Source organism: Leptinotarsa decemlineata, unplaced genomic scaffold, assembly GCF_025532065.1.
Source record: "Leptinotarsa decemlineata unplaced genomic scaffold, Ldec_3_MD MMD2_P_RNA_scaffold_2, whole genome shotgun sequence".
NCBI lineage: Eukaryota > Metazoa > Arthropoda > Insecta > Coleoptera > Chrysomelidae > Leptinotarsa > Leptinotarsa decemlineata.
In genome coordinates, this window is record NW_027412529.1 from 26,569,434 (window position 1) to 26,593,921 (window position 24,488).

A 24,488-nucleotide genomic window follows, 5' to 3' on the forward strand; every position below is an offset into this window, starting at 1 on the left:
TCGACTTGAATACGACTCTGAGAAATAATGCTAAGAATGAATTTGAGAAGAGCTATTTCGAACTGAACGTGAATTCTATATATGATAAACCAATGGAGAATGTTAATAATAGAAGAGACATTCGGCTTGTTACACATTGGGTATCTATCAGAAGAGATATGTGTGCCAACGCTCTTATAGCTCTTCCCAATTTCAAAACATTATCCATATTTTCGGAAGACTTTGTCGCTATTCACATGGGTAGAGTTAGGGTTTGCTACAATAAACCGTTGTATTCGGGATTTTGCATATTGCATGTGTCAAAAACTGTTATCTACTACTCTTTCTATGACGTCATCAAAGAGCATTACGGATCCCAAGCTTCTCTTCTCTATACCGATACGGATTCTTTGATATTGAAAATAATGACTGATAACTTCTATGATTTTATGACTGAGAACATTGATAAATTTGACACTTTCAATTATTCGATGGATAATAAATTCAATGTGCCAGTAACAAAATCGATGCTAGGAAAGATGAAGGATGAACTCACGGCACAGGCGCCAAAGCTTATCATGTTCAAAGTGAATCAGATGAAATAAAGAAGGCAAAAGGTATCAAAAAATCTGTTATAAGAAATCAAATATCAGTTGACGATTACATAAGGATTGTTGAAAGAGGTGGTACAATATTGCGAAAGATGAATATATTTCGAAGTGATTTACATGAGGTATATACACTGATGTGCAATAAAGTTGCTCTATCATATAAGGTCATCAATCAAAATTTTAGAATTCTTTTGGAAGTGTTGAAAGATGGAAGCAATGTCTTTAATGGAAGATTAGATCTCCTATCGAATTATTGGAAGAGCAATTGACTAATTGAGTAATGATATTATGTTCCCATTTTTTTCATACCAATTGATTATTGTTATCAAATGTTACCGTTCTCTCAATGTTACCGTTCTCTTCCACTTCATCCCCACCACACCCCCACACTGCATAACAACTGATAGTAGAGGTTGTAGAGGGAGAAGTGGGTGGATCTTATCTTTACAAAATAGGAGAGGAGGCCAGAGCACATCATGCCATCATGCCCAATCGAGCCAACCTGCTTCCAGCAACAAGTTTCATATAGTTTTCCAGGTGGAAATCTTCAATTTAATGTGAATTCATACTTTCAATTACTATTTATATGTATATTGTATTGACTTATATTTTGATATTTTTTTCAGAAGCATAACTCTTTTACGATCTACCCTAACTGAAGCCCAGCGGAACGAGGCCATGCGCAGGAGGGTAGTTGTCCATCAGGACGTGGTGATCCAGCCACCTAGGACCCATATGGCAACGATGGCTTCCACGACGACGACTTCCAACGTTAAGTCCCTTTTCCGTGACTTCAACCCAGATCGCATATATGCGATCTGTGATGAATCTGTTCAAAATCTGCTGCAAGTGGTCGTAGATGTCCACCGCGAAGCTGGTTCCACTCCCTCACCACATCGGGATTGGACACCATCCTCATCAGCCCTTCCTTCGCCCACTCGAAATGTTGCTGCGGAAGTTCCCCTGTCACAGAGCGCATGTGAGGACCGGACATTTTTTGATTCTTTGTCATATATGCGATCTGTGATGAATGAATTAAGCGAGAAGCGACAGCACCGAGTTGAGTGCGATTCTCGCCGCAGAGTCATGACTGCAAAAATTGAAGGCATTCAGGCTCAAAAGCGGGAATTAGATAAGCAACTGTCTCGCATTGAAGCGGATCTTCGCAAGGAAGATCAGCTTGAAGGCGAGCTAGTGGCTTATATTGAGAAGTACGAGCTTCGGGTGCGGCGATGGAAGGACATGATTGCTGGCTCATTGACAGATTTGTAAATATATGTATTTGAGTAATTCATGTCAATTTTGAGATATATTTAAGTTGTATATAAAATATTTTTTGCATGTTATTTTCAGGGTTGTAATTTCGTTTCATTAATTAATGAAATGAAAAATAAACAAGGAATTGAAAGGAGTGCATATATACTTTGGTTGTTGCACACAGAATACTGCGAGGTTGGGGCAGTATTCATTCCTTTAATCTAGTCATGTTCTAGCGATATTTAGCATGTAGAAATTAATCACAATCTATTCAAGTATTCATTTGCAATATGAGTTAGTTGAAAATAAGATTGACATGTCAAAAAACCAAAAAAATAAAAGTGATTTTATCTTGGAGAAATGAACTTTGTATGGTAAGACTAATGAGTTTGATCAATAATAAAGAAGCTAAAAACCTTGTCCCATCTCTCAGCATTATTCCATTCGAATATGACATTTCCATACATGAATAATCAAAGATATTATCCTTTAGAGTGGTTCAACAAGTAGACGTTATCATCAGTTAGTCTGTTTGGAAAACAAAATTATCACTAAAATGACGACTCATAAAAATATCAATGAGTGATATTGATAAAAATAAAGAAAAGCAATATTTACTTGGTTGGTGTGTTCAAAATTTCAATCCTTCCTGCTCTTGGGTTTTTGGCTAATCAGGAATTTTCATTCATTGTTTGATACGAACTTGAAGATATTCGCTCTGGTATGGACGAGACATCAATATGTCGAACAAATACAAGCGAACATGAGCTTTTTTGGTGAATACGCATCTTACTGGAAAATGAATAGCTATCATTCAAAAAAATTATTCCGTCTCGCAGCACCAAAGATTTTAGAAGAAAATCAGGAAGTCCTCGAATTATTCATACAGAAAAATCGGATTATTGAAGGGATTGAGGAAGGTATAATGAAGTACGAGGGAAGTTCGTCCACTATTACTCAAAATCTTCAATTTTAATGATTGCAAAAATAAATTGCTGAAGTATTTATCAATATGTTGTTTAAAAAAATCTTAGCATGCCACAAATCAGACTTTGAATTCTTTATGAATTACAAAGAGTTCATTTACGCAAAATCGGATCGATATTTTAAAATAATCTACTCAGTACCTCTACGCCATCCAGTCTCCCCTCCTTCTAAAAATCTCTAACCCTTCCCCCCACTCTCCCCTCCTTCTACAAATCATATATGAAAGGTTGCATTCCCATTAAGTGACAAACTTGTCCACTCATCATGAATCAAGTAACGCCAGTTGTGCAAGAAGTTGATTCCACAAGCGAACCTCATTTCATTTTCTCTGGGGGTTCGTCCTATGGAGAAATTCAAGTGCAAATTATCAATTCGACGTGCCCTGACGATGACTTTGATGGATATTCAGATACCACCATTGATTTGAATGAGAAACCTGAATTGAAGCTGATGAGTATGGTCTGTTTGATGACCCAAATGATATAGATGCCGATTTTGGGGTGATGAATGAGTTTTTCCTGATCTTTTGAAAATCACCCAGCCCCGAAATTATGGAGCCGAATTTGAATGAAGCACTTGGAGAACAAAATCGATTCGTTAATCCCCCAGAAATCATTGTGATACCTGATTCCCCGGAACCTGACATTATCGTCATTATCGATGATGATTAGGATGGTTAGGTTAGTTTTTCTCGGAGTGCACATGATTTGGTTGGTACATACGGAATACTGCGTGGATTGGGACAGTGTTCAACCTAATCCAATATTTTTTTTTAACTGATTACCCATGTCTATCACTTATACATGACAGACGAACTTGGTTAGTTCAATGCAATTTCCGATGTGAAGCATGAAAGATGGTAACAAAAAACGTTTGAGACTTGCATTACCATAGCAGTTTCCTATATGTTATCTTTGCACATTCATCGAATGATTGAGAGCTATATTCGATATCATTTTACTAATGAAAGATTGGGTGTCCAACCATACACTTCAGACTATCTATTATTTGTGTCAATAATACTCCTTTGAGAAGGACTTCTTTCTTCGCCAAAAGGTTCACTGTTAAAGTAACAACAACAATAATGAATTCAATATATATTATAACAAATTATTGTGGGGGGACATGGTAACAAATTATACAGACATCTAACCGGCGCCGGCGGAAGTTTGTCAGTGGTCGGTCGCAGGCCTCACACCAAGTTTGCGTCAGTTCCATCATTGAAATAGTATAATGGAGGTCAATATGTTCCTACTCACCCCCATTATTATTTCTGTGGGAATAAAACCTGAAGCAACACCAACATAGCATGTGGATGCTATCGTCAATCGTTTGTATACGCACATGCGAGTCCGTCACACAGTACAGATCCAAACGATCTCCCACCGTATCACTAACGTTTAATTACCGGGCGCCTATTATAATGTTGCCGTTGTCAGTCGCCGGATCATCCTCGATACCCTCGTCTTGGAGTTCCGGATCCATTAAACCATCCATCAATGTAGATTATTAGCGCCGACAATCTCTCCAACATCCTCCAGCCCCCTAGCAACCTCAACTCCTTCAACAGCTATGCCATCTACTAATTCTATTATGTCGTCCTCTCCTTCAGCGACATCATACTCTTCTTCGATGATATCGTTGGGAACTCCCCCCTCTTCATCCGAAAGCCAATTATTTTCGTCTTCGAGTGATAATGTTATCAAAACTTCATTAATTTTTGCAGAATTCATTTTTTATAATTTTCGTCAAAGCTACTATTAGTACTATTGGAAAGTAAGTGAAGTTCAGGATCGCGAGTCGATTTTTATATGTTTTTTTTTTGTTGTGGGGGAGGTAACCTCACCACTATACCCCCTCTATTCACTCTACGTGTTTATAATAGGAAAAGAGGTTCATGACAGTATATTTGAATTCTTCAGTTGAATATTTCGACATCTGACTGTGAATAATCATATGCCTTTTCCGAAAGAGTGGGATTCAAAACCAAAAATACGCGGCCACCCAATCAAAGTCGATCAAGCTGTAGTGTGTAATCATTGCCAAGGTTATTGGTCTCAGACATTCAATAATCCATGTACCGGTCTGTGTCGTAGATGTGTTTTGAAAAATCCAATTCAAATTCCGAGTCCAATCACAGTTCCGAAGACGGTAAATGATTCAACTCCAGAAGTATGCCCCCAACATAAGTGCTGCAAATGTTCCATAGGAATCGTATGTAACAATATGGGACTTTTTAGAAATATTTGTGTGAACTGTGCAGCAAGTCGTGAGTTACCACTTCAACGTTGTCTACATTGTGATGACTACAAAGTAGATTGTTGGAAAAATGTATGTAGTATGTGTAGGAATGGATGGATATTATGTGAAAATCTTGGTGATTTCTATCTCGATGAGAACATCCACTTCCGGGGTTGTTGGTGTTTGGACAGTGAAGATCAGATTAAGAGACGAGAAATCCACGGTAACGCTATTCGAACATACATGGTACCACCTACCACAGTGAATGTCAATATTTGATGTATGTGAAATTATGTAATAAATAAAATAAGTCGCTTTGATATTACATGTTCTATTTTTTCATGATATAGCACTCTCTACTCAGTAAGAATGAAATTTTAAATTTTTCTAAATTCAAAAATAAAAATTCAATTTTATTATTATATTATCTTTTATTTTCCATTGAGTACAATAATATTGCAATTAATCCAAGACTTATGATCTTCAGAGAATCCCAACCACTTCACAAATAGGCGACGTCCTTCACTTTTCAAAACTCGCTCAACCAAATATGTATTGGGATCTTTGGCTTTATTCAACTCCATTTTATAAAAGCAGCCTTTGATCGGATGTCAATTCACATCTTCTAGCTCATAAGTTGAAGGCTCTGTACTATTTATTTTTACAACTTTAAAAAGTTCAGTGGTAAAGTTTTCTGTATACCCTTTGGCGAATAGGTTCTTATACTTACTAATTCGTACCATATCTCCAATTTTGAATTGACTTTTTCCACATTTGCCACAACGCCTCAAGGATATTGCATAAATGGACAATTTTGTGGATGGTTTTACCTCTGCTGGCTTCATGTCAATGGTGCGATGAACTTTGTTGGTATATCGATTGGTAATTCCAGAAAGAATAGTCAACCAATTGTAATGGCCTTGGAGTGAGAATTGTTTATAAAGCCAACTTTTCAACGTCCTGATAACTCGTTCCGCAATTGCAGCCTTTTTTGTGCTGAATGTTGAGTAATGATTGATATGGTGTTCCCTCATTAATGATGAAAATTTTGAATTATAAAACTCGAAACCGTGATCAGATTGTAAGTTCCTCGGCACATGCTTTGTATCTTTTAGTACCCTCGCCATAGCTTCAGTAACTGAATCACCAGTTTTATTTTTCCATGGTCTTAACCATACATACTTCGAATAACAATTGATTACTATGAGGATGTACCTATAACCCTTATTTTCTCTAGCATATGGTTGCATTTTCATCAGATTCATCTGCCACAAGTCCGAAAATCCCTTTATTATTGTTTTTCTACGGGAAAATTTTCGACGCGCCAATTTATGTATTTCCCTCACAACCTGCCATTTAGCATTACTCATATTACTTCTATATGGATTCTTCGAAGTGATGAAGTTATGGATTCAGTTTTCTATTGTTCACGTGCAGGTTTAACGACTGACTGTTCAACTTCAATAACTCGCTCAGTAAAAGTATCAACCAACTCGCTTATAACACCAAATCGCTTTTCCACATTACTGAGTCGATCAGCTAATGCAGAAGTGATGAGTGCATTTTTGTCAATGATGATTCGCAGTTTGCTATTTTTTGAATCAATGTTATTTCTGACGAATCGTAGCGCTGGCGCAACAAATTCTTGGAAATAATTAAGAGTTGACTCCTTGGCTTCTCCAATATGATTGTCAACATATTCTTTAGTGACAGAGTCTTTATAGTCTACAGGTTCACCAATATTCTGCAACCGCTTATTCTGAATGTCATAATCACCATTTGGTGTAAGAATGAATTCAACACCCGATCTTCCGACAAGTGGTTTACTAACTACTTCTACGCCCAAATTTATCAATTGTGGTATGCATAGTTAGATTATCTGTGGATAACTGAGCCAGTTTCACACATCATGCTCATAATATTGCAGTCAATAGACTAGTCTTTCCCCACGTAATTCCTTAATTATGGGTAATATTTCATTATCGTGTGCGGTGTGTCCAGCCAGTCGTGAACTCCAAAGTAATCAAAGGCGATCAATCAATTCTTCTAGTTTATTCCAATAAACATAATCTATATGGTTATTTCTAATATTTTTTTTTGAGTGGGTATTTTGATCATGCCAGCACCGTCTCTACTTGGGTTTGGTAGAGGATTTCCATTGGATAATAGTGGTAGAATTATTTCTCTATATTTCTTTCAATTATTCGATAGTAGACCCTGTTTTCTCTCATTGTATTTATATGCCGCCTTTGTTGATTTCAGTATATCACCATAAGTGGTCATCACGGAAAAGGGGATATTTCCCGATGGTACTTTCATGAATATCGATTTATATAGTTCTGGAGTGCCCTGATAAGTGGCAATAGTTTTACCATTTTTCTTGAACACAATTTCCTCATCGATGAATTCCACATCAGTAACACCCATTTGTAAATTTCCCGTTTCAGTGTTCATGTGTACTCCGAAGACTGTATCGTAAGAGGGATTTCCTGATAGTAACTTTTGTATGTGCTTTTGGATCTCATCACCATTATCAAATGCATCAGGTGATTCTGAATCTGAAGCTGTCGATTGAAACGTTTGAAGATCCTTTGAAATAGCCTTTTCAAATTTTGGTTCCAATCACTTTTAATTATAGTTTTGGTCGTGAATGGTGTATCACTCTTTGTTTTCTGCATCACTTGATTCATTGGAGTTGCTCCTGCAGTATTGGCAGATATGACTTTCCAAGGTGTTATTATTGGCTCATAGATCTTTTCGAGTGCTGATTGATCACCTAGGTGACTATTCTTAATATTATTGAATTTCTTTCAAACGGCATCCGTCGCTTCAAATAACTTACTTTTTGAACATACTTAATCATCGTTTTTACCCTCCATAATGTATTCACTACAAGAATGTGTATGATGAAGTGTTATCTACACTATCTAGCAGTCAAATGATTCAATTGTTCCAAGAACGTCAAGGATTTATGAAAGCATCGAATCCTTTTCGATAACGTCCATTTAGCACTTCTCGATCCTTATCAATTACTAAAAATTCATATTTATCTTCCCAACATCTCGCACACATATTTTGAAATTGCTTGTATGTCACATCTGGTGACACATGGTCGGAAAAAATATGATTGAGATTCATATCATCTTGATTGAAAAGTACAATAAAATTTGCATCATCTCGAATCAATTGTTTCGGGATTCGTGAATATGTTTGGGCTAGATAGAAGCAATCCACATTTTTATGACGACCCATACTGAAATATGATCGTATAACATCCTGTTTCTCGCACATAACATCATCAAAAATGAATATTCAATCCGGTTTGGCGTCTGAAGGCTCTACTATCTCAGCTGCATTATTGGCAAAAGTGTTAAATCCCAACCCCTTAATTGGAGCTAATACTTTACGTAAATACTCATATTTGGGTTGATAAAGAGACTTTTAATAAAGATAAATATTTGCAAATCGTAATCCTAGAGGATGAGTCAGCAGAGAAATTATAACATTTGTCTTGCCACAGTTAGAAGGTCCAATTATCAGATCGCGAATGGATAATGGAAGTAAATATCCATGACGCTGTTTGATATCGCTTCCCGATCCACCACCCACTTTTTCATCGAAATTATCGATGAGAAATTGCTGCTTCAATATATGCATTGTATGACAGTTGGAGACTATATAATTCCTTTATTCAAATGAGATGATGCAGAAAGTGCTTGGAATCGATTCAAAGCAAAAGACGCTTCTAATGGGGAAAAAGGAGCTGCTTGGCTAATTACGAATATAATGAAGGGAAAACGTCGATTTGGTTATGAGTCACCATTCAAGCAGTCACGCATACAGAAGAAAAAGCGTCCTATTAAGAAAAAAAAAAGTTAAAAAAGTATTGAAAGATTGTAAGGTAATAGCTTTTGGTTCTGGAATCGTTAAGAAAGTGCGTGACGTTTTACACAAAGCTGGAGGAAATGAATTAATTGTCAAAAATTCTAAAAGAGCAGCTGAAATTGCACTGAAAGCAGCACGCAAATATACTAGGGCTGCAGACGGGAAAAACAAAATTCGCACACCGCGAATCATACCGATTCCTAAAATTGGTGGAATACTACTACTCATTCCAATTTTTGTCGGTTTATTAGCGATAGGTAGTTCAGCCGGTGCTACTGCAGGCATAACGAAAGCAGTTCAAGCAGCTAGAGCGAGTAGGGAGCAGTTGAGTGAGGCAAATCGACATAATGAATATATGGAGGCAATTGCTTTAGGTAAACAAGGAAGGTAAGGAAGCCTTACCGTAGAGGATTAGGACTCTATTTGAAACCTCAAAATCCAAAAAACTCATAAATTTGCTACCTCAAAGAGCTCTCTCCAACATTGACCTCAACTATCGCGCTTATGAAATGATAATTCAATATTTTCAGGGGGTAAATATGCGTGACGATTTGCCAAAATCAGGACCACTCCGATTAGAATCTTCCATAGTAAATTTGGATAGTCGACATGGTCAAGGGACACATTGGGTAGCATATAGAAAAAGCGGCACTTCTGTGAAATATTTTGATAGTTTTGGTGATTTACCCCCTCCAAAAGAATTGATTCACTATTTTCATATGGGTTCAAAGCCTATCAATACTATCACATATAACTATGAGCGTGAACAACAATTCAACACAGTATGGTGCGGTCATTTGTGTTTGAAGTTTCTTTCATGAGTCTTTCATTGATCACATATTCCAGAGTACGCACTTTACGAAAAATGAGTGAAGAATAACTCGCTCATACGCCTAAAGAGGTATTGATTGGGTGTGCATCACATGAAATTGCATCTGTATGGGATAAGTTACCGCAAAACCTACAAAATGATATTTATGTCTTGAAGTATCAGTACTGCCAAGACCATTAAAATGATTCCACCGGCAACAGTAGTAATTTCGATATGAATGATGGCCCACCTACAAAAAAAAATTCTGTTGTTATTGTAGAGTGAATGATGTGAATGTAGTCACACATAATGAGACGTATAGACCACCCAAAAAGCGACGTTTACTCAACAATTTCTGCTGTCAGCAATAAAAAGACGTGAAACAGTGAAAATTCATCAGTCATGTCACGTACTTTTTCATTGTCGGGATGCTCTAGCGAGTTGAGCGCAAACTTCTACTCACCCATCGAGTTAGATACCGGTGTTAATTATGGTTTGGGATTACACGGTTTCTATTCCTACAACTACATATTCAATGTAGATGTGACCAATAATGTTGATTGCTATTCCAAAGAAGCTAACTCACCCCTGACCATTATAAAAATTACACCTGGGGCATATGAAATTGATGAAATCAATAAGGTGATTCAAAAATCGATCAAATTCAAACAACAATACTCTGAAATGTGAAATGCGGTCTAAATATTACATCCATCTCAAACATGAAAACACTATTGCTGAACTTTTAGGATTCGAAGCCGATGTATTTAGCATCGATGAAACTCATGAACAACATTGCCAGTGAACATCAATAAGGTGTGGATTGTAATGTCACACCTGGAGCATATTCAAATGGTGATGAAATCCATAGCATCTTTGAATTTGATATTGATGTAGAGCCCGGTTACAAACTCGCCAAGGAACCGCAAAATATTATTTATATGCCAATCCAACTTGGCGGTCGTCAGTATCTCGACAATATCACTCTACGCATATTGGATGATAATGGTAATCTAATCAATTCCAATGGTGAAAAAATAATAGTTAAATTGAAATTGATAAAGCTATAATAATCATGATTCCTTATATATCGATTCACAATATCGACGACTGTCCTTGGTGTATCATAAAAAATGGGTAAAAAAAAAGCATCGATGAGTTTGGTCGCAGAAGTAAGACTGTTTCAAATATTGTTTCACGAGGAGTTGACATTAAATTGACTTCCGATGGAAACTTCGATATAGAAAATAAACGCTTGAAAAATATAGCAGAACCTGAAGAGGGTATGGATTGTGTCAATCGTGGATATGTTGGTTTTTACATCTCAAAGATAAGAGGAGAATTAAATTCTGATATTGATAAAATTAATTAGCGAATAGATGGAGTAGAAAAACATTCCGCATCAGTCAAAGAAGATCTCATTACGCTTGGACTGGAATTTGTGGAATTTGTGAGAAAGGGTGAGCATATGGAAAAGGATATCAAATCGATGCAATCTGATTTGAAAAAAACCTCAATAAGCATTCTAACAATTGAGAAAAATCGATGGTGACCGATGATCAATTTCATCTGTGGAAAAAATAAGTATAAAAGTAGTAGAGCTGATGAAATTGTAACTCAGTATCTATTACTTCCTAATGCTGAGCAGATGATAATCAATAATGAAGCTATAAACTCTACGATTAATGTTTCTGAAAAAAAAAGGGGTTGTGGTTCAATAGCCAGCGATTTCAGCAGCGGCGTCACTTGAATCAGCATAATGCATTTGGTGGCGACTATGATCATGTGCATTTAAAAAAGAGGAAATCTAAAAGTCGATTCATTCCACGTATATCTGCCAAACGGTCAGGATATATAATAAGCGCTAGTAGTTTGAACTTTCTCAAATCCATTGGCTTGAAGGTGCGATATAAAAAATAGTAATAACATGGCGACCATTACCACAAGCGATAAATTGGAGGTATTCGAAGAGCCTCTGCTCGACCATTCCCTCATTAGCCTTCATGATCATACATATAAGCCGTATGGTTCACCATATTACAAAAATTCAGATGAAATAAGGATTCCAATGAATTTTCAAGATCTCATACACGATATTGCAGATAGTTACATATGTATCGAGGGAAAGTTCACACCATCTGATTCCACGAAGCAGTGCTACCTATCCAATAACGCCCTCGCCGTCCTCTTCGACGAAATTCGCTATGAAATGGGTGGAGAGCAACTGGCCGTTGTTCGAAAACTCGGCATAACTACCACAATGAAAACGATGATATCATTTGGACAAACACATGCAAAATTTGCTACTACCGATAGGATGGAATCTTGATGTAAATAAACAAGATATTATATTGGATTCTTTCAGCGCAAGGTATTCAGCTGTAAATTACCCTTGAAGTATCTCATGGGTTTTGCTAAAGATTACAATAAGGGGATACTGAATGTAAAACAGGAGCTCATTCTGAATAAAGCACAATCATTCAAAAATATATGGGCCGTGAAGACGACCAACAGTCTTGAAAGACCTCGATACATCATCATCGGCTTTCAAAACACCGACCATTCCGAAAATATATCAAAAGATGTAACGAAATTCATACATGTGAATATTAATAATATTCGACTATCTCTGAACTCTGAAGTATACCCATATGAACGCTGGAATCTGGATTTCGACAAGAAGTTAGACTCATCAGCCTATTATGCATATGAAAAATTCCAACGCAGCTACTATGATAAAGCTATGAGTGAACCGATGATGGATATTGGCAGCTTTCGCAACAACCCACTATTCATTATCGACTGCTCCTATCAACCTGAAGCTATGAAGTCATCCACTGTCGACATCAAAATTGAATTCGAAACACGCAAGGTGAAGTTTCCAGCGGAAACCAAAGTATATGCACTAATCCTACACGATGCTGTTTTATCTTTTAATGCTCTTAATGGCTCTGTTCAGACTGGATTGTAATAAGATTGACATGTAATTCTCCATTAAATATTCGATAATAATGAATAATAAAACATTCAATAATTATTTCCTACCTTTTATTCATCAAACAATTAGATACAGACGAATATGAATTGGAACATAATTTGATTATCACATATACAACACATTTCAAATATTCTACACACCATCATGGAATGATTCTTCCAGTTGTGGGCTGGGACTTGGTGGTTCCAATTGATATTTCTCTATGATATTCTGCGGTAGGTAGGTCCAAATGGAATTGTTTTAAGTCTGCTTCAATTATCAGCTCACAGAACTCGTCCAAATTTCTGCTTTCATACGAATATTTATGACACAATGCCACACCGAGTTCATACCTCTCACTAAGCTCCAAAAGTTTTCGCACCTCCTCAGCATCATAACATACACTAAAATCATAATTTGATGAATGTAGAGCGTCAAAACTCAGATTAGCCAATTCCCAAGCCATTTTTCTTATGGCAGAATCCAAATCCACTGCTTTTGGCCACTCTTGTGCTGAATATTGCATCCACATATTTATAGGATAGAAAGCTCTGAAAATACACGAATTGCATTCATTAGTTTGGAAATTATATTGTGAAAAAATTAAAATACTTACTTGAAATTTGACTATGTCTATGAAATGAGCAAGTTGATACATATTTTATATTATTCTACCATATTTTCCCTATTCACAAAAAAAAGATTGTAGTTATACCGTCAAAACTTTCAATCAAAAACATTGAATTTCATCAATGATTGGGTTTTAGCACCAGGATAATCCTGTGAACTTTGACCCATATAAGTAAGTGTGGATTTGGCTTTGGATGAATTCACTTCCCGAATGAAATCTTCTGTGAATTGCTCTGTGACACGTTTTGGAAGCCACACTCTGAAAAAGGTATTACTTTCCTCATCCAATAAAACGACCTGAATGGATTTACCATATCGTGTGGAATACATTGTCATTTTTTCAATTTTATATTCTTTATCATAAACTAGAGCTGTTATAGGTTTCTGCTCCAAAGCTTCACTTTTTTGAATTATAGCAAAATTAATTTTTCCATGTAAAATTTCAAATTATCCATATTCATAAATATAGTGAAATTACGGTTCAAAAATATAAAATATGTTCACCTTGGTGACGATGATGTTCACTTCTTGGATTGGAAAATACTCGCTGCTATCGTCGCCACAATTAACAAATACTCACTAACTATTCAATTATGTTAGGTAGTCTGAACCAAAGAAAATATATGGAACACTAAACTATAGAAAATCATCAAAAAGAGGGAGGGGGTTTGAGGTAATACATAGATGAAAGTCGTATCACAAGGTCGTAGCACAAGTCCAAGGCCATGTTTCGTTGACAGAATGGATAAGAGCGAGACCATATGATGTGACATCAATCAAGGTCAAACATAGAGGTCACGTATCGAGCAATGTTGAATCTCAAGGTCAAACCACATGCTCGATGACATATTGAACGTGTATAGATCGAGGTGGTGAGGTCACCAACTGGGGGTAGACCCAAATCTCAAGGTCAACACCCATGTTCGAGGTTTTATCGTCTGACACGTACCTCTAGGTCATATGACGTCATTCAAGGTCGAGGTTGTAATAATTTAGTGTTTAAATGAAACACATACCTTCGTGGTTGTGACTTGACTACCTTTATTCAGCTTACATTTTAAACCTTCCAAGTAAAAAAACATTCTGAGAAATATACCGGGAGGCTCCATCTGAATGATGGGACTCCACGATATTACACCTCCACCCTAAAAATGCACATAAGTATGAATTCGAACTTGCCTATCACTAATAATTAATCACTATCCCCAGTTTCGCTTACAATTGAACCTAATGGCACAAATAATGCCAAGACCAAAAATGCTTTCCTATAATAAACTCAATTATACCTATTGAATACTTTTTGTTTTGTTACGGTTATTAATTACATTTCTTTGAACGTAAATTATACCTCGGTACATCTTCAACAGTATCAGTGTTCACCGTCATCTCATTTTTTTCATTTTAAACTTCTATTTCGCCACTTCTATCACCGATACTATCACTTTCAACATCACCCTTATGATCTAAGTTCACATCATTATTTTTGTCAATTACAATATTATCATTTTCGATATGTTCATCGGTAGGGTGTAAGGAATGTCGAGAGCGTCTTATTTGATCCGTATGCCTCTTATAATGCCTACCCCCTACCGATGCAATATCAAACAAAGTATTTCCAATTTTTTTTGTTATCAGACCTTCAGTCCATGTAGGATTACTGATGTTAGTGTAATCCCTGTATAGAATATTGTCACCCACATTCAATTCTCTGTTCTTGCCCTCATAACCTTTCATTTGTTTTTCTACCTTGGCCTCTACGTGACCTTCACGGTTTGGCATTAACAGATCAAGTCTACCTTTTAATTTATGGCCAAACATCAATTCAGCTGGACTCACCCCTGTTGTAGTATGTGCCGTATTTCTATAATCAAACAGAAACTCATAAATGAATTGTTTAATATTCTCATCACTTAACACCGCCTTTTTTAGACCATGTTTGAAATTTTTTACTGCCCCTTCAGCTGCACCATTACTTGACGGATGATAAGGAGCTGAGAACAGATGACGTATTTCATTTATTTTCATGTACTGCTCGAAAGTAGTCGATGCGAAAGGCGACCCTTATCGATCACTATAGTATCCGGTAACCCGAATTGTGAAAAACAAATCCTCAATTTATCAATAGTACCTTCAGCTGTGGTACTATGCATTTCAAAGGCTTCCAGCCATTTACTATTGGAGTCTGTCAAAATTAATTTTTTTTTATTATAAATCGGCCCCAAAAAATCCAAATGCAGCCGACACCAAGGTTTTTTGTTAACGGCCATGGATTCATTGTGGATTTAGGCGGATTACTACGAACATCATTACAAATATTGCAATTGTTGCACATATTTTCTATTTCTAAATCAATATTGGGCGTATACGTATGATCTAGCCATAGATTTACATTTATTGATTCCTAAATGACTCAGATGAATTTCTTTCAGAATTTTATTTTGTAAATTTTTTGGAATTATCACTCGATAGCCCCATAAAATGCAACCCTGTTCTAAATGAAGTTGATCGCTTTTAGTTTCATAGACCTTCAACTCTTGGTTGAGTTCGTTTTTGTCTGGCCATCCGTGAATCAAATAAAAATATAATTTATTCCGAGTTCTGTCTTTTTTTGTTTCTAGCGCCACTTCTTTATGGTTGATAGGCAGGTTTTCTTCAATGTACAAAATATGATTGAATCCGGCGTCTGAATTGTGGATTTCAATATCATTTGGGAGTCTAGAAAGGCCATCTGCGTTTGCATTTTGTTCGGATTTTACGAATTTTATTTTATATTGATAGGCTGACAGGATTGTGCTCCATCGTTGTAACCGACTGGCCGCGAAAATTGGTATGCCTTTTTTATCTCCAAAAATACTAATTAAAGCCTTATGATCAGTAATTAGTGTAAATGGCCTACCGAAAAGGAATTGATGGAATTTTTTTACACCAAATATGATTGATAAAGCTTCTTGTCGATTTGACTATATGCTTTTTCGGCGGCATTTAACGAACGAGACGCAAATGCAATTGGACGAGACGAACCGTCAGGAAATTCGTGAGAAAGAACTACTCCCACCCCGTATGCACTTGCATCACAAGCTAAGTACAGGGGTAAATCAGGATTATAATGTACAAGAACTTTTGAAGTAATTAATTCTGCCTTAATTAATTCGAATGCTTTATGTTGTTCTCTTGTTCGATTAAATGGCACATTTTTTTTGAAAGTGCATACAGGGGAGCTAGTTTTGTTGAAATAATTTCAATAAATTTTGCGTAATAGTTTACTAGTCCTAGAAAGGCCTTCAGTTGTGTTATATTAGTAGGAGTTTTTACATTTGTTATCGCTAAAATTTTATCTTTGGATGTATGTACCCCTTGGCCAGTTATTTCAAAACCCAAATATTCAATTTAAGTTTGACAGAAGCTACATTTCGATATTTGAATTTTCATACCGTATTTACGCAATTTATCGAACACTCTGACAAGTAAAGGAACATGTAGGGTTCACTTGAGCAGATTAAAATATCATCTGAAAATAAGACTTCCCCATCCATTCCTGCGAAAATACTTTCGATTATTCTCTGGAAAATGCCAGGGCTGGAAGCTACTCCATATGGTAATCTTGTATAACGGAATAATCCCTTGTGTGTATTAATGGTGACTAAGCTCTGTGATTCTTCGTCCAGCTCTATTTGTGCATACGCCTGAGATAAATCAATTTTTGTGAAATATTTACAGTTTTTTAAATTCGCCAACAAATCTTGAATTTTGGGCAAGGGGTATTTATCAATATATAATTTAGGGTTCAGAGTGACTTTAAAATCTCCACAAATTCTTATATGTCCATCCTTTTTTAATACAGGCTCAATTGGCGTTGCCCAATCACTGAAATTTACTGGTTTCAAAATACCTTGTTCAACTAAACGATTCAATTCTTCGTCAACTTTTTTTTTAAGAGAGAATGACAATGAACTTGCTTTTAGAAAAATCGGAACAGCATCCTGTTTCAGATATAATTTTACCTTACCTGCTGTGAAACAGCCGAGTTCACCATTGAAGACTTCTGGAAATCGTTCTAATAAAAAGTTTTTCCAGTCTGTTTTGGAAACGACTTCATTAGAAAAAACATTATTGAGAAAAAAGGAATCAAGTGAAATTTCCAGTTTCTTTATCCAATCGCGACCGATCAGTGGAGGACCCCCACCGATAATGATGAACAATTTCAATTTTCTGTACACCTTTTCACGAAGTGTGACATCAACCAATATAGAACCTAGAACTTGAATGTGGTTGCCAACATAAGACTTCAGGTTCAAATTTTCAGCACAAATTGGAAATTTTTTGAATTGATTATCATATGTCATTTTAGAAAGTGCGGGAACTGGAGATCCTGTGTCGATTTCCATTTTTAGAGCAATATCATTAACATTCATATCTAATTTTAGTGGTTTATAGTGTTTTTCTCTCAAATTGAAAAAACTCTCAAAATGATCATGGACATCACTTTTTTCAGAATCCGAATCTACTTCAACAAATTTATTATATTTAATTTTTTGTTGTCCGGTACTGTTTTTCCAACAACAGCTGCTCACGTGGCCTGTACGTTTGCACATATGACACTGAGCATTCTTGAAATAACAATGTTTGTCGTCATCATTGAATTTACCACAATGGCGACAGGCCGACTTTCTGGAACAAGATGGCTGTTGCTGCCTGTAGGCAGCATTTCGACTCTCCTCCAACTTCATTTTATTCAATGACGAAACTGCTTCCACCAATCCTGAATTTTTTTCTGCTGCCTCCATGCTAATAGATAACTCATATGCCTTGTTATGAGTTAAACCCTTCTCAGAAAATAATCGTTGGCGAATAGCATCGCTCTTCAAACCGTATACTAACTGATCTCTAATGTTTTCTCCTAGGGCCGCGCCGCTGTCTTTGACAGCTTGTTCAGATTTGCGAAAAATGAAGCGATACACTCACCAGAATCCTGTTTTCTTTGTCGGAACTTATACCTCTCTGCAATTTCCGATGGCACTGGCTCCAAATGATTTTTCATCTTTTGCACTAGCTCTGCATAGGTCTTGTTTTCCGGCTTTTCCGGGTTACACAAATCAGTCAGTAACTCAAAAGCTTCGTCGCCAAAGACCGTTATAAGTATAGCTGTTTTGATGTCTTCTTTCACATTATTCGCCTTGAAGTATTGTTCAAGACGCGTTATGTATGTAGACCAACACTTTTCATTTAATTTAAACTCGTCGATCTTCCCAACCGACATGATGCCTCACTTGTACGGCGAAATACAATTTATATTTGATTTAGGTATTTATTATTTGAATCGAATCCTCGTCGCCACTGTAATAATTTAGTGTTTAAATGAAACACATACCTTCGTGGTTGTGACTTGACTACCTTTATTCAGCTTACATTTTAAACCTTCCAAGTAAAAAAACATTCTAAGAAATATACCGGAAGGCTCCATTTAAATGATGGAACTCCACGATATTACAGAGGTCAATTGGTGGGGGGAGGTCCTCAAGCGGCCTTAGCATTCTACTCCTATTCGATACAATTTTTCTTTTTTGATCATATGGAGTCCGCAGGCTCATTTATTTCCAAGTCTTTATGAAATCTCTGCAGCTAAGTGCGTTTCATCTCATCTCATCTTCTCCCGATAGTGATGATATTGTTCACTGTTCTTGTTCATATTGCAGTTAATAAATATTCATTGAGTATCCAATGAATCTCTCAGACCATTTATGGAACCATCTTCTAGGAATACATGGTATATTCCATATATATCCAGTGATTAATAATGAAACTCCATCAGGATAATCTCCTGATGGTTTATATCCATTATACAAATGAAGAATGTCTTTGTGTTGCAATAGAAAGATGTAACAAAGAATACTACTATGTTTATGTCTACGATTCTATATCATTATCAATATTACCCTTTTTCTCTTCAAATTATAACAGTAGGTGACACCCACTTCGTTGACGACTCGAACTAGGTGTGTTCTTTTTCTAACACAAATACAAAAGTAGTCAAAAACATGATGGACACCCTAATGAATGTTTTTTGCAAGGCAACTTGTTAAAAGACTCGTTGGGAGCAACGTTCCCCACCGACGGTGCCCTCACTTTGTCGTGGTGATGAGGCTTGCTTACTTTTATGATCCTGAAAGTCCGCGGTATTCCTTTCCATTTGTGAGAGGCCTTAGTGACCTCTCACAAATGGAAAAATGGAACTGATGTTATGCGACTCGTGTCAAAGGATGAATGGTGCTGGGGCCTGATCAGTTATCACTAATGAAACTTAATAGATACCAAACGAGCCCTCAGGGTACTTAGTTTAACATCCATGGAGCGGCTCGGTAGATGCAAACAACCATTTCTTTTAGACTCGTAAGAACTCAATCGACTACAAGCAAAAATGAAACGAGGAGAACAAGCCAACTCACAATACAATAAAGGGTCTTCGGTTGCCCTTAGAACAGTTATGCAAAGGTTTATTGCTATCATACCAGAACTCTAGGTCTACAGAAAAAAATAATAGGAATGGAAAAGATCCGAGGGACTTGATTTACAAAAAACCCCAACGACAGACTTGCGGTTTTTTTACAATCAAATATGCTACCGCGGAAAAACTTTTGTACCAGGAATTCAACAGCGGTCTGAGTGGTGGTTGCAAGGTAGAAGGGAACTGGGGAAATCATCATTAGATCAGCGAAGCTTCCTTGCCATAGTCAGGAACCGCCATCAACAAAGAATATGGACGAGTTATTCAGAGCCTGCCAAGAAGGTAGATCACAGCTCATGATTGGTTGTGCTGCCAATGCGCATCACCTGACATGGAGAAACACTGACATCTTATGGAAAATAGTTATTGTCCAGGAACCGGCGACACAAATTTCTGTCATATCTTATTTACCGGGAACGCCTATATAGTCGAAGTAGTTGTTTACAGCTGATTCTCGGCCTCCCCCACCACTATGACGTATTAATTGCTTTTTTTATTGGTTGTTGTTTGGTGAAGTCAAGGTGATGTGACCTTGAAGGGTGTGGTGTATGGATCGTTCAGAATTTTTTTCCCGGTTCTAATCCTCCCCCCACCAATATGACGTGTTATTTGCTTTTTTTGTTGTGCAGTGAAGTCAAGGCGTTGTGACCTTGAAGTGTCTGGTGCATGGATCGTTCAGATTTTTTTTTCATATGAGATTTTGTGTGTTTATGTGTGTGTGTGTAGGAGAATGCACGGTACAGGGTTTCATCATGTGCTTGTTTGTCTATGTACAAACATACGTCTGCATACTTCGAAGATCCTCCAAGTAATAAATGCTCCATCGGTGTTAGGGCACCAAGTTAGTAGTGGAGTGACGTCACAGCAATAACCGTTCAACGGCTAGAGAGCGACATGTTCACTCCACGACGTGTGGCAGAGTAATGCGTATTCATCGGTCTGCCCTCACCTCTCCCGAAGCGATGAAGGTTCGCTCTAGCCCCGCTATCGATGGTGACACAACGGCAGCCGAGGACCGTCTGCCTAGCGTCTACCCTCTCCGAGACCGCAACGACCATTGCTTGCTCGTACCGGCAACTGTTATCGCATCAAGTTGGGAGATGGGCTTGGCTGTGACGTCAGGCATCTCTAGTGGATAGCAACTAGCAATGTGAATCTTTCACGGTTTCATGGTGGGGGTGACTCACACTGTTTAATATAAAAGAAATGCCTGGCACACTATGAAATCAGTAGACGAATATATCTGCAGCAGTTAGCAATTGGTAGAGTGTTATTCAGTTCGTAATAGAAGGAAGACGGTGAGTGTATTTGTCTGTTGGAAATTGTTTATATTTTCATATATATTTTCATCATGTCCGTTTCAAAAGTAGACTTGAATAAAATTAATAATTTGATTGTACAGGAGGTTGAAATACTAGAGCAAAAGGCCTTATCATCATTGCCAATTGATGAAGTGTACATAATTAAAAATATGTCAACTTATTCTACACGATTTGGTAAATCAATTTTATTAACTTTGCAAGATGTGAGCAATGATAAATTATTTAAAACATGGCTACCAAAACGTATTTCGTTGCAATTCAGTGATGACGATATATCTTGTATCAACTCATCAGGTGGTAAATATACGATGATGTATTTAGAACAGAGCCAACAAAGTTTTGCTGGCATGAAAACGCGATCTCTAGTCAAATTCAATATGATTGAATAATAGTAATAATTTATAGTGAATTTCTTTAGGTCATAGCTTACAAAGTTTTTTTGGTGTGAAAACGATAACTCTAGTCAAATTCAATATGATTGAATAATAATAGTAATTATAATGAATTTCTTATTGTTTTATTAATATTCATATATTAGATGATAATTATATGGAAATATAAACATTACTAACTTAGTTGAATACACTCACTTTGTAACTACAAGTAAAATGGGAATGTGAGTATTATATCACTGAAAAATTGGAGGTTGCTTATTGTTTTTTTTATTCGATTTCAGTTCCACCATTTAAAGATGTGGATGCAGTACGCAAGTCAAGATTGGGTCGATATTGTAGATCTCAAATCATCGGTTCAACATTTGTCGTCTAAATTGAAGGTGTTGGGTGATGGAGCCGAACATGCAAGCGTTTATGATATGAGTGTATGCTATGATGAAAAACAAATCGAATTATGCCTTCGTGATGCTGAGAACTATTGGAGTGGTGCAGAAGTTTGCAACAAATTTTTGGATAATGAATTGGAATTGTGGCAACTTTGTGAGGTTATGATTGAGCTGAACCTAAGAAGATTCCTGTATAGCCTCCAACCATACTTGCCAGAATGGATTATTCATCACTTTGAATTGAATGATGAAAATCGAGAGGAAATTGAAGATGGTCGCGAAAATGATGATTATGAGGAAGAAGTTATTTTAGATAGTCTGTATGTTCCTGTAAATCATAAATAATGTCAAATAAAAAACTTTGTATTATTTTCATGTTTTATTTATTTAAATCTGATGAAATACAATAGAAAATGATTACAAAACAATAAATATGATATAAAATACAATACATGATATAAGTCAGTTACAAATAAAAAAAAAAAAGATCATAAAACAGTACATGATAGAGTGAAAAAAAAGTGTCAATATCTGCTATGAACTGAACCATCCAATGCATTGTATGTTAAAACTGTATCATGCAAAATTAATGCATATACTTTAGTGTTGTCTGGAAACTTGGTCTTCCTCGTCTCAAACTCAATCTTTATATCAATAGTTGATGATTTTGTTGCATTCGGTTGATGGGAACAATCGATGACGAATAGTGGATTCTCTCTAAATTGTCCAATGTCCATCAGAGGTTCACTCATATCTTTATCATAATAACTTCGCTGGAAACTCTCAAAAGCATAATAAGCAGGAGCATCAAGTTTTTTATCGAAATTCAAATTCCAACGCTCATATGGATAAACTTCAGAATTCAAGTATACTCGAATATTATTGATATCAGCAGTTGTGAATTTTGTAATATCTTGTGTTCTATCTTCAGATGTGGTAGTACTTTGGAATGCGATGATGACAAAACGAGGAGTTTCCAATGCGTTAGTTGTTTTGATGGCCCATATGTCTGAAGAAGTCCCACGTAATGATGGTAGTTCATAGAGGTCCCACATACGATACGCCAACTTGATTTTGGCATTCAGACCGCTTTTGTTTATTCTACTCAAAAGTTTGAGCTTGTGTTTATCATCTGGTACAATATGCCTTATTTTCCATTCGATTTTATTTATTTCCAAATCAGCATCAACCTCACCTATATATGAGTTTTTGAATGATCGAGCGATAATCAAAATCAATTCCTGTTTGGCATTCAAGATACTTTTGTTGTAATCTTCAGCAAAACCCATCAAATATTTCAGTGGTAGTTTTCCACTAAAAACATGACTGTTTGTATCCAAGATATCTTGCTTCAATTGTGAAAGTCCCCAACCAGATGTCAATAATGTGTTAGCATGAGATTGTCCAAATGATATCATGGTTTTCATTGTAGATGTTATCCCAGGTTTTCTAACAACAGCCACTTGTTCACCACCCATTTCATAACGAATTTCGTCAAAGAGAAATGCAATTGCATTATTCGAGAGATAGCATGTTTTCGCTACATCTTTGGGGGTGAATTTACCTTCTATGTAAATGAAGCTCTCGGCAATATCTAGTATAACATCTTGATTATTGATTGCGATTCTGATTTCATCCGAATTCCTGAATAGCGGTGATCCATAGGGCTTATATGTGTGCTCATGTAAACTTATGAGAGAATGATCGAGCACTGGTTCATTGAATATATTCAACTTTTCATTGTTTGTTTCGAGCACCATTGTTATTTTCTCACTTTCAATCCAATCGATTTCAAAAATTTAAGATCACTCACAGACAGAGCGTTATGTGCTAACTGTTTAGCATACACTTGTGGAATGAGCTTCTTTTTATGCACACCTTTCTTTTTGATAGTGCAACTCGTTTGGGATTGTTCAATGCGATTTTGTCTATTATAAATGAAACCCATAACAACAGTTATTCGATTTTCTTCAATTCCAAAATAATGAAAATCTCTTCTTCACTTCCAAAATCGATAAGGTTATTTTTTTCATCCAAAATACGCACTGTAATGTTGTGAATCAATTGACGACCTTCTGGACTGACAGGCATATATATAATACTGTGTGGTTCTTTAGTGAGATTGTAGCCAGGTTCAACATCAATATCGAATGAGAAAAGAATGTGGGATTCTTCACCATTTATATATGAACCAGATATTATATTGCAATCTAAGCGGATAAGTCTCACAGTTGTAATGTTTATTGGTAATGATGATTCATGTATCTGATTTGGTGGAAATATTTCATGAGCGAACCCCATCATTTCTGCTATTGAATTTGGATGTGTCAGATCAATTTCATATTTGGATCGCATTTCACATTTGAATGTATTATTATTGGCGTGTAGATAGAAAATATCATCTGCAACGACATCATTTGGTTTTTTATCATGAAACAATCTGAACATGATATGTTTCTGTATGACGGCATTGATCTCTTCTATTTCATAAGCACCACATGGAAT